This window comes from Nilaparvata lugens, chromosome 2 (genome assembly GCF_014356525.2).
Source record: "Nilaparvata lugens isolate BPH chromosome 2, ASM1435652v1, whole genome shotgun sequence".
NCBI lineage: Eukaryota > Metazoa > Arthropoda > Insecta > Hemiptera > Delphacidae > Nilaparvata > Nilaparvata lugens.
Genome location: NC_052505.1, coordinates 71,063,475 through 71,075,746, shown reverse-complemented (window position 1 = coordinate 71,075,746; position 12,272 = coordinate 71,063,475). Strand labels below are relative to the sequence as shown.

The following is a 12,272-nucleotide window of genomic DNA, read 5'->3' as shown; positions in this document are numbered from 1 at the left end:
TTCAGTCAAGTTGTGTATGCATTTATGTGTTATAGTCGCTTACTCTTAAAATTGTAGGTTCATCATCCAATTTATTTCTCACTCATAAATCTCCTACTTTCGATTGTATCAACTCACCTCTAAATAGAACTTTCAAAGAATATTAAGGTGCATGAATTGTGTTGAAAATCCAGAATCTTGTACTTCAGTCTACATCTTTCACCTTACAACCTGGTCTAGTGAATAGAGTGCTTGCGTAGCAGCATATAGATCCTGGGTTCAAACCATCTCATTACCAAAAGTTTTTTTAACCAGATCACTCCCGTGTTATCGGATGGGCAGATTAAATTGTCGGTCCTGGCTGTCGTATGGCCCATTGACAGCTTAAATGATATATTCAGGCGGTGGGACCTTCCCACAAGGAACTCCCCACCAAAAAAAGCCATATGAAATTATTTTACTTTTACCTTACTAAAATACTACAATTAAGATTCCTGATCTTCATAGGTCCGATTTTTCTATTTTTAGGATACATTGAGACTAATTTTTTTAAAAAAGTTTGTTAATGAAACAGTTTTCACATCTCTAGAATAATTCAAATCTAAACTGGACGTAAAACATTCTAGTACGAAGAATCAATAATTCATGTTGTCTTCTGATAATGAAAGCTTAATGATCTCATTAAACCGTAGTATGCATTTTTATGCACTTGTCCCACTTGCTCTTGTTATCATCTGGTGTCCCAGAATGGAAATTCCCATTCAATTCATGATTCATTTGCTTGAATTTTCATGTTTTCCAATTCAGACATAACAGTAAGTACCTATACATTCCTCGAAAACTAGAATTTAGTGTGACAGCCTCGACTTTTCCATTTTCTACAATATTTTTGGATGTTTTGTTAAAGTACTGTATCTACAATAATGATATATGATTCAATATATCTCTATAATTCATGATAGAAAAGTATTTTTTATAATTGAAAGAATAAGACGTTGATATTGTCAATACCACTTTTATTTATACCATGAAACCTGGTTCTGTATTATGAATTAATTCTCGAATAAATAAAAGTGGTATTGACAACATCAACGTCTTATTCTTTCAATTATGGAGAACTATCACAACATCTCATACCATACAATCAAAGTATTTTTTACATCACTATCAAATATATTAATAAAAAGAAACAATAGATTTGTGTGTAATAATCAATATTTTTTTGTCAACAATTCGTCTTTTTAACAATGGAATATTTACTTTCAACCAGTGGCGGCTCTGACTAAAAAACTCAAGTGGGACTCTACATATTTTCAATTGGATTGAAATAGTGGCCACAGAAACTTAACAAAAGTTCACACTTATTGGCGACTAGGAAGGCAATCAGGTTTCACTATTGTGTAGATTGATACAGTAACTTACTTGAATCATGTCATAAACCAGAAAACTTTAAGAAAATTTTTGAATAAAATAAAGTAGATGACCATTCACGAAACACTGAACCTTTTTGAAGCAACGAATTCACAGGAAATTACAAACCCTGAGCCTTGTTATTGAGCATGTTTATAACCTTAAACATGTTATTATAAAAAATAATACATAAGAATATTTCCCTCTGAAAATAACATCCAACATAATCCTTTGTGAGTAGGGATGTCAATCCCGGGATCCCGAATCCCGGTCCATTTTTGATACCTAACAATCCCGGGATTTTTCAGCGTCAATCCCGTGATCTTCGGGATTGAAAACCTGAAATTGTGAATCATATTTTTCCAAAAACAATTCAATATGGAATTTTTTTATGGTGATGAATATGAGTTTCTATAAGTAATTTATTGTTCTAAGTGTTTGAATAATTTATTTTACAGGCACAGTCTACAGTTGCATATACATAATAATGAGTGTATACTGTAGCCTACTCTTTACTAGCTTAATAGAATTCGCATTATTAATTCGCATGATTGGCAAAATGGTTGTTGATTGGTTGTTATGCCTCTAAGTTTGTTTCTGTTTACACAGCATCACAATTACCAGTCTAGACGGCGCAATATTTGCAATAGTGCTGATGGCATTTCCTTGAAATGCACTCCGAACTTTGAAAAGACTTCAGAAATCAGAAATAAAAAAGCACTAACAATTCACTCTCTGTCTAATTATTCCTCTCCCCTTCTCTTTCTCTATCATAAGTAGAATATCTAGTTGAAGTAAATATTATAGTTGGCTCTAAGAAATTTCATTTGGTAGTGTAGTGGTTCAGCTTTCGCGTTGTTTGGTATGTATGGCGTTACGTCTTACAAAAAGTATTCTATTCTGTTATTAAATATTATTAATTCAAGTGATATTAATTCATTTTACAGTATTTGACGTAATTAAAGTGTGAGCTCTATCCCGTCCTGATGTAGGATAGAAATGCTTTTGTCTACATAAAAAAGACTCTGATGAGTCTTGTTTTCCTCAGTTCTCACTATCATCTAGGATACAGCAAATTTAAGGTAGGACATGGAATAAAACAGTTACTCCTACAATCTTGAGAACATTTATAGAAATAGAATGTTCAATTTTAATATTATTCCCAAGTATATTTTTTAATAATAGCCTCTCCCTCTTTATTGGGCCCTTTTTCATCTCCACACACTGTTACTGAACATGTAATTGAGGAGGAACAATTGGTTAAAAATGCATTACACTGATTTTTGCCAATCCCGGGATCAGTCCCGGGATCCCGGGATAGATATTGGATAATCCCGAAATACCGGGATTGGAAATCAGTCCCGGGATTGACATCCCTATTTGTGAGTCTCGGAACCATACTTTGTGAAACACGAAAACTTATACTAAGAATTTGCATTGAAAATTCTAGGTTAGAATCTCAAAAGCCCGCGAAAAATACCAGATTCGGCCGCCGGCCCAACAAGCTATAATTAAGCTTGTGAAATCTGATTAAAAATTGTTACATTGACTCAAAGCTACAGGTTTGGACACACTGAGTTGTGTCCACACACTGGAGCCTGTACAATGTTGCCACATTGAACCATATCGATGCTTGGCTCAATTATCGAAACAAACATCGATCGTAATGCTGCTTTGCGGCAAATTTAAACGTTTAATACTATCTGTCTTGACATTTTACAATTAAAAATAGTAATAAAAACTGAAAATATGGAACAAAATCGATTATCGAATCTTTCCAATTATTAAATTGGCTTCAAAATTACAGGGAGGACAGGGTCCTAGCGCCTCCCTGCTGTAGCTGCCCCTGCTTTCAATACTAATTCGCTTTGAAAGAAAGCTGGTATTCAAATAAAGCTAATAAAAACTATTAGGGAAAGTCCCCAGCCATCTAATGTATAGCATGAAGATAGTGGTGGAAGATTATGAGACTTGAATGAAACAATTTTTGTTAAGTGGATTATTTTCTTTTGATAGTGTTTTGCTTTGAATAAAAACTGTTCATCAACCTAACGCGGGCAACTCACTATCCGAAAGAGAGGTTCTTCAATTCGGCTTCGGAACGTTGGAATACTTATGGTACTAATACTGTCAGTGACCTAAGTCTGATACTAAGTGGCTGAGCAATAATTACAGTTCTCATAATCAACAGGAAAAACTGTACTAATGCACTTTAAATCTCCACATCTAAGATGCAACATAAATCCAACTGTATTAAGCCACGACTGTCATTGCATTCATGCGAATGCTTCTCAGATCTGCACTTGTCCGTCTCTAACTTTAGTAAATAGTACCCGTTACCCTGACATTATATGCAGCCTGAGATAGTGTCCTCACATAGACTACATTTCAAAAAAACTTCAAGCGCTTAACGCAAAAGTATTTTATTTGCTTAAAAATATCACCCCTGACTGCTTGTATCTGATTTATAAGTCCTTGATGGAACCAATAATTAGATATGGCATTGAATCATGGGGAAGTGCAGCCAATTATCTTTTATCTAGAGTTGAACGAATACAATTGAGAACATTGAAATGCATAACTAATAGAATTCTCGATGTTAATAATATTGATCCATACAACCCACTTAGCTTACATATATTCTATCATACCTTATCGCCTAAACATTTCTACCTTTTCAAAATTGTTATACTCCACAAAGACAATTTATACTATAGACTCCTTGCTCCCCCTTACCTTACAATCTAAGATCTCCGTCAATATATGTAGTACCCAGATTCAATAATATTTATGGTAGAATATCCCTACTTATTTAACAGACTTCCTCCAAATATTCGTGACTACTCTAAGAAGGATGTAATGATGCATCTCAATAATAACAGCACAATCAATTTATAAAAATAATAATATTACAAACGTACACATAATTTAAGAAATGTCAAGTTGAAGAAATGACAGCATATGCTTACATTATTGGAATTTTAAAATTTTTGCTGGCTGAAATTTTAAAATTTTCCTTTTATTGTCACTGCCGCCTGCCTTTTTATTTCATTCCTTTCTAATAAACTTTCGTCATTTTTCTTTTTTTGTCAATTCTCTATCAAAATCTTATGTATATTTCCTATTTTCTTTTTGTAATTTGTTTTTTTTATGCTTAAAATCTTTTGAAGTGTCATATTTATTTTGTCTAAGTTTATTTATCTTTTGCAACTCGATTTTTGTAACTGGGCACCCGCCGAAAAACCTTTGGGGTTTGGCAGAACCCTCAATTGTTTGGATTGCAAATTTAAAAAAAAGGTCTGGTGAACTGTTCAACTGACTTGGCTGACAACGCAAGTTCAGCCGCCTATTCACGGTCGATTTGGAACGTGAATGGGGATGCTTGACTAATTAGCCGGAGCGTAAGTGCTGAAAATTCCAAAATTGTTAACTGTAGGAGTTGGAACAAACTGTCAGATAGTGAATGGCCCGCTTAAAACTACAAGTAGGAAGAAAGTTACCTGATATCTAATATTAGAGATAGCGCCTATATCAACATCAACAATACATCATTGATGATAAGCAATTAGTAATACAATATTGGTTCAATCAGGTACATAATCGAATCCAATGTATGGTTCGATTCAGAAGAGTTGAAATAATTACGCTTATGTAACTCCTGATCAATTTATAAATGAGCGTCAACGGTTGAAAACTTTCTTTCAAAGTAGGAATAAATTATCATATCAATGTGGGCATGTTTGGGAGAAGTAGAAATTCAGAGAAAAGCGACTTACATGGAACAAATTTATTCTACTTCATTGATAGTTTGAACACTTAATTACAGAAATTATTCGAAGGTATAATATAGTTAACAGGATACAGAATGTTGAATAGGACAGACGCGCAGTAATCTAGTTTATGCTGAGAAGTGTGATAATATATATCTGAAAAAGAGACAAATCTATTAGAATAAAATTCAATGTTTCATAACAGTTCCAATAAAATAAGTAAGTTGATGTTACTCTTGATAAAAGATCTTAGCTTCTTTCACTAAAACAGAATGGGACAGGAAAGTTATTAGTATAATCTTTTATTTCTTAACTTTGCGAGCAAATAAGAGAATTTCCGGACCATTACTGTAGTATTAGATGGTAACAGTTGAAATATTATTTTCGAATTAATGGTTTTTTCATATCATTCCAGTCACATAAGGCCTACTGAAGAGACATAAGTCATAAGTCACATACTAACTGTCATAGCTCATAATTCAACGAAGCATTCGAATGATAAACATTTAATATGAAATGAATGTTTCTAAATGTATAGAACTCGAGTTTCATGGAAAAATCCTTATTTTAATTCTCATTTAATCAGTTATTTCTCTACTTTTTTAAAAGATTATTCATAGAGGTATGTTTTATTTATGAAGAGATTTAACAATATCAATTTTTGTTCTACAATATTATTGACTTTTATTGGATCTAAATTTTGTGAAGTTATTTCGTCTTCTATAGTACATAGTTTATAAACAATATTAATTAAAAACTTGATAGTTTGTATAGAACTTGAAAAGTTCAAAATATTATAGGCTATACAGTACAATGTGTTTTTTTCAAGTGTGGTCTCATGATAATTTGTATTATTCAATTGCTATACCTGATAGGAAAATTGGCTGGAGGAAAAATGTTTCTTTGTGAATAAGTTTTACCTGATATTACAACGAATTGAGTTGTCAAATCTTCCACTAAAATATGACGTGATTTATATAAGAGTGCATTCTTGAACTGCGTCTTCTTAGAGACAGTTTCTATTCATCTGCTAACATAATAATATATAATTGAACCAAAATTGAGTGGAATAATATGAACAGCACTACTATTTTTCAACTATCTACTGTATTAAATAGTTTGCTGACACACAGTATAAACTCAGATGGGTAGATAGATATAAATATAGAAACACAAGTATATAGATAAATCTGAAGATAAAAAATATTGATATTTGAAATTGAGTAAAATGACAATCAACTGGAAAATTGAGAAAATATACTTACAAAATTCAATCCTTGAACTTGGTGTTGTAGAATGGGATGTATTGGTTGGTTACTTTCCAGTCAGTGAAGTATATTAGAGTGAGGAAAGCAGATGCTCCAAAAGTGCCCGCTGATGGTAGCCTGTTAACATAAACAGTATAATAATATTTATTTATTCAATGATTACAAAACACACATTATTGACATATTATAATTGAAATGAACAAAATATTATACTTATTATAATATTGATATTAAAATATAAACAGTACACAGCATTATAATCTCACCAGCTTGCTCACACACCACTTAATACTATTGAGGTATTTATTTGTTAAACTCACAGAATTTAACATGAAATCATTTCATTGCAAAACTTCATATTCTATATATTTATAGAATTTCAAATCAAATTATTTCATTGATTTAGGCCTATGAACGAGGTATGTGAGAAAAGTGATGACACCGTTCATACTAATCATGGTTCGTATTATTTTCAAACAACAATATTATTCCCTCCAAAGTAGTTGCCTTGGGCAGCTATACATCGACGGAGTCGTTCCCACTCTTGGTAGCAGCCCTGGAAGTCTTCAGTTGGTATGGCTTCAACTGGTCGATAACAGTCTTAAGAAAATATTTATTTTCAAATTGACGTCCTTTCAGAACATGTTCAAATTTTGGGAAGGGGAAAATGTCACAAGGCTTTGAATTGGATGAATAGCGGTGTTGTCTTTGTGTATTTTTTCTCTTGATGGAATTGTTACAATCATGTTCTAGAAGGACGTCATTTTGGAACTGTGGAGAACATTCAAAAGATTGTGACCGACCAGTTGAAAACCATAGGCCTACCAATTGAAGACTTCCAGCGTTGCTACCAAGACCGGGTACGACGACTCCGCCGATGAATAGCTGCCCAAGGCAACTACTTTGAAGGGAATAACATTCTTGTTTGGAATTTTGAGAAATTTTGGTTAATATGAAATCAGTCTCATCAATTTTCTCACACACCTAGTACTTTTTTAATTTGTCATTTTTAGAAATACGTTATTTTGCATTAGCCATGCATTACTCAAACAAGGTAAGTTAATACCTTCTGTTTCATCCATTACCCACACTTGTGGGTAAGTCATAAAATTCTATTCCAACACACACACACACACACACACACACACACAACACACACACACACACACACACACACACACACCACACACACACACACATTACATAAATTTAAATAGAAAATGATACACTATTACATCAATGTTCATACACGTAGGCTAATAAATTAGCTTAAAATTCACAAAAATTCATAAATTTCAATAAACATAGGCTAATTACACACACACACACACAACTATTCAGATGGCAGATCCAAACAGTGACCACTTGATTCAAAACATCACCCATAAATTCTCTCATCGACACTATAGGCTAATAAGTATAGTCAGCCTCCTGTAAGTCTTGTCTTGGCTGCCTCCTGACGGCTCTCTTGAAAGCGGCCTTATCCAACTGCTTCACACCAGGAAGCAGCTTGTTGAAGACTTTCAGGGCAGAAACGGTGTCTGATGTTGTGGTAGTGAATGTCACTAGGGACAGCAAGAGTTGAAATAATATGGCCCCAAAGAGAAGTAATATGATTTTTTTAGAAACCAATGTGGTTGTAGCTAGGATGTCACCGCATCCTAGAAGATCACTGACTGTCTTCAGCCATTACATCCTCCTGTGCTTGGTGTATGTCAAGAAGATACAGCATACTCTAGCTGCCCGTAGTGACATCCATCGCCACAACACCAGGCGCAGTGAGCTGTTGGATATCCCCGGGAGAAGCCTCCACCGATCACAGGCCAGTTACAGGATTTCAGCCCTGAAATCCTACAACAAGGTGCCTAATAGTGTGAAGCAATTGGATGAGGCCGCCTTCAGGAGAACCGTCCGGAAGCTACTGTGTGCAAAGGCATATTAGAGTTTAAACGAATTTATGGGTGATAATTTGAGAGCGTGAGCAATGGATCACTGCCATCTCAACTGTTACAGTTTTTTTTCATGAGTTTTATACGTGTTTTGATTTTTTGACGCCATCGATCCGACAATTGTGGGTAATGGATGAAGCTGAAGGTATTAAAGGCATGTCTCAGCAGCTTCCTGTTTCAGAGTCTATTTGATATATATGCACTTGAAACTCTGTTGTCTGTAACGGCATTCTTGTGATGAATCATTTTTTTGTTAATATTTAGTGTAATCTAATGGACATATACCTTGAATTAATTGTGGATATTATTGGCTTTTCATAAATTGATCTACATGGGACTTTACATGACCAATTAATTTTAAAATATAAAAGGTCACACAATAAGTATTGTTTATAACAGTTTACGTTAAAGTGGTTAAAATCGTAATTTTAACGAGCGTATGATTTTATCGTGACGGAACGAGCATAGAGTTAGGCAGAGATAGGCCGGATAAGTTGAAGAAAGTTAGATTATTTTGTGACTGTCCAGGTTTCAGAAAAAGTGCTACGGTATTGACTTTTGACGAAATCAACTTTAAACCCAACTTCAAGTGATGATTTGGTTTTTCTTGTTCTATATTGACGTGAAATTAGACAAAAAATTTGTAGTAAATTGCTATTTTACTTGAAATAAGTGTCGTACACAAAAAATCAACTATGTTGGTTTAGGAAGCCAAAAGACGTAATACACAAACCACTCTCTGTCTCAGACAGCACCGTATCGCGCATGCGTTAGCAACGGGGTTTTCCCGTTTCATTCAGTCAGATCTTTGAATGTAAAGCCGCGTCCACACTATGTCGATCGACACCGATCGACAAAGTCGATCGACAATGTCGAACAAGTCTGGACGTGTCGCTCGACATTGTTGAGCGCTGTCGAGTCGAGTCGAACGCAACCCGATTCAGGTCGGTCCGGATCAAAGAAAGTCGAGTCGAACGCACCAGTGTGGACGTGTCGATCTTGTCACTGCCGTTTTAGAAAATAGAATAGTGATATACTGTTGTGAATTAGTGAATATACTGTTGTGAATATACTGTTAGTGAATATACTAGTTAGTGAATAGTGAATATACTGTTGTTCAAGTGCTTACATTTTTATTGAAAATGAATTGGAGTGATACCCAAACGTCAAATTTTATTGAAATGTACCATGATCGTTCTTACTTATGGGATTCAAGTGATATATAAAAACTTACTTATGGGATTCAAGTGATATATAAAAACTCGATTCTTATTTAAAATAAAACACTCGATTAAATATAAGCTGACTAAGATAAAACACTAAACACTAAAACACTTAAAACACTAAAACACTTAAAACACTCGATTATGTATAAACATTTATGATGGTTGTCGATCGACTCGTCCACATGTACTGAGGCAATTTTGTCGAGTGACACAGTCGAAGGTGTCGAGCGACTTTATCGATCGACCGGGTCGACAGAGTCGATCGACATAGTGTGGACACGGCTTAACGTTCTTTGTGATGATGGTTACCGAGCACTGTAACTGGCGCCAATCGTCATTCTATTTGATAAAGATATTATTATCCAATGATGATTTATCGTTAAATTCAATATAATAGTCAATATATTATCATTTTATTCAATAAAAGAGAGAGTACTATTGAAAAATATAATTAATAAAATATAACAGTTGTTATTCAACTGATGTTGAAAAACACTATAACTAAGTCAGCATATTGTCATTTCAAAACAAAAACCGAACCCTCAACCTCCTCTTTTACATTTAAAACATCAATAAACATAACTATTTGAAAAACCTCTAATCCCTTCCAGCATATTGCATTTTCAATGCAAAAACCTAACCTATCTTTTTCAATGCAAAAACCTAACCTATCTTTCCACCTTTGAAATATCAAAAAGCATAATTCTACCTGGACCTTAGCCCTTTCTAGCATATTGCAATTTTAAAGCAAAAACCTAACCTAACCTTATGGAACATTATCAAATATAATCCAAAAAACCTAACCACTAACCCCTAACCCCTTCACATTTAATAATTTAGATTTCAAAGCAAAATCCTAACCCCCTAACCTATCCTCTCACATTTGACACATCAAAAAACATAACTCTAACTGCACCCTAGCCCCTTCTAGCATATTGCAATTTCAAAGCAAAAACCTAACCTATCCTACTAACACATTATTAAATATAACCTAAATAAAACCTAACCTCTAACCCTTTCACATTTGATACTTTAGATTTATTCGTCATCTTTAGAACAAAACATACACATGTGGTTCATTTCATGAACATGTTCACAAACATGTGGTTCAAAGCAAAATCCCAACCCCCTAACCTATCCTTTTACCTTTGAAACATAACTCTACCTAAACCCTAGCCCCTTCTAGAATATTGCAATTTTAAAGCAAAACCTAACCTATCCTAATAAAACATTATTAAATATAACCTAAATGAAAACTAACCCCTAACTCTTTCACATTTGTTGAACGATAGACAAGGATAGCAACACCATTGCAAATTGTACACTACCATTATAACGTGAACCTCACTATACATACTCAAAGAATACTTTTAAATAACTATATTATAACTGTGACTGTTGCTGGCTGTTACTCTGTTTCTGAGACAAAGAGAAGCTGCTCGTTATACACAAACTTGCGCATGTGCAATGTGCAGCAGCATAGGTCTTGGATCACCAAGACAAATTTACAGTAGCCACTATAACTATATTTTTCATAGAATGAACTCGAAAATTACTTATCACTGTGGATAATGTTGTGTTTTGTGTAAAACTGTAAATGGAAGCATTGTAAACTGGTTTTCAAAAGTTCAGCAACTAATAACGGATAAGAACCATCACTATTACTGTGAAGGTTCAATTCCTAAGCGACAACTCTTTCCGCGCTGTTACAGCTGTTGTCTATTACTGTAAGCCTATATTATTTTAGTCATAAATGATATAAACCATAAATCAGACTAATGATCGACTACAACCGTTCGTATAGTGCGGTTAGTCGTCGCTAAGGAATACGACCTTCATATTGAGAAAAAAAAATAGTTGGGTCTCATTTCAATGAATAAGGAATAGGCAAAGATTTCTCTTACAATAGTCTGACTGAGTGTTATGCATAAATATATACAATATATTATATATAACGGTGCCTTTCTTCAAATTATCAAGGGAATGTATTATTTTTGGACACTCCTCAATGTGTATTAGTTCAACCTACATTGAACTTTCCAAGGTTCTACGTTGGTTAAAGCTTCCATTAAATAATTTCAGTATAATTCATAGCTATATTTATTTGATTCGTTTATTCTAAGGTGAAAACTAGTTCAATTAAACTATTTGATGACTAGTAAAAAATATAATAATAGAACTATTTTCATAAAAAAGCAAAAGTCAGGTTAGGCTGTTTGGGTAATTCAGTTGAATACTGTGATTAAGATGTATTGGAAAATTACTGCAAATTACTTACCAATATTTGGCTAGTTCTACGTGTCTTTTTCCTAATCTTAAAGACATTGTATTAGGTACTAAATTAACAAATTCAGTTAAAATTAAAAAGACTCTCCTACTTTCAGAATACAGAGGTCACAGACAGAACCAGAAGAAAAGACTTTCAATTCAAGGTTATAAATTCCAGATGATGAACAGCTGACATTGAGAGATGGGAGTTGAATAAAGAATAATTTCATAATTTTTATAATTGACTGGAAATATTACAATAATTCTTATGAGAATATTTTTATTCATTTGAAATATGCTATTTATCATTCAAATATTTATCTCTTGATCCATGCTACTAGAACAGCTAATGAGTTATTATCTGTTACGGAATTAAAGTTTTCAGATCAAAAAAAATGTTTA

The 12,272-nt window shown here is 33.6% G+C and overlaps 1 long non-coding RNA gene across 1 annotated transcript; it reads right to left on the bottom strand.

The window, feature by feature from the left end:
- Positions 1–5,161: 5,161 nt before the first annotated feature.
- Positions 5,162–12,062, bottom strand: LOC111043324. The gene is made up of 3 exons (XR_002605560.2): positions 11,881–12,062; positions 6,425–6,544; positions 5,162–5,315 (listed from the first exon to the last, which is right to left on the bottom strand). It is a non-coding gene; the product is annotated as an uncharacterized LOC111043324 (long non-coding RNA).
- Positions 12,063–12,272: the final 210 nt, after the last annotated feature.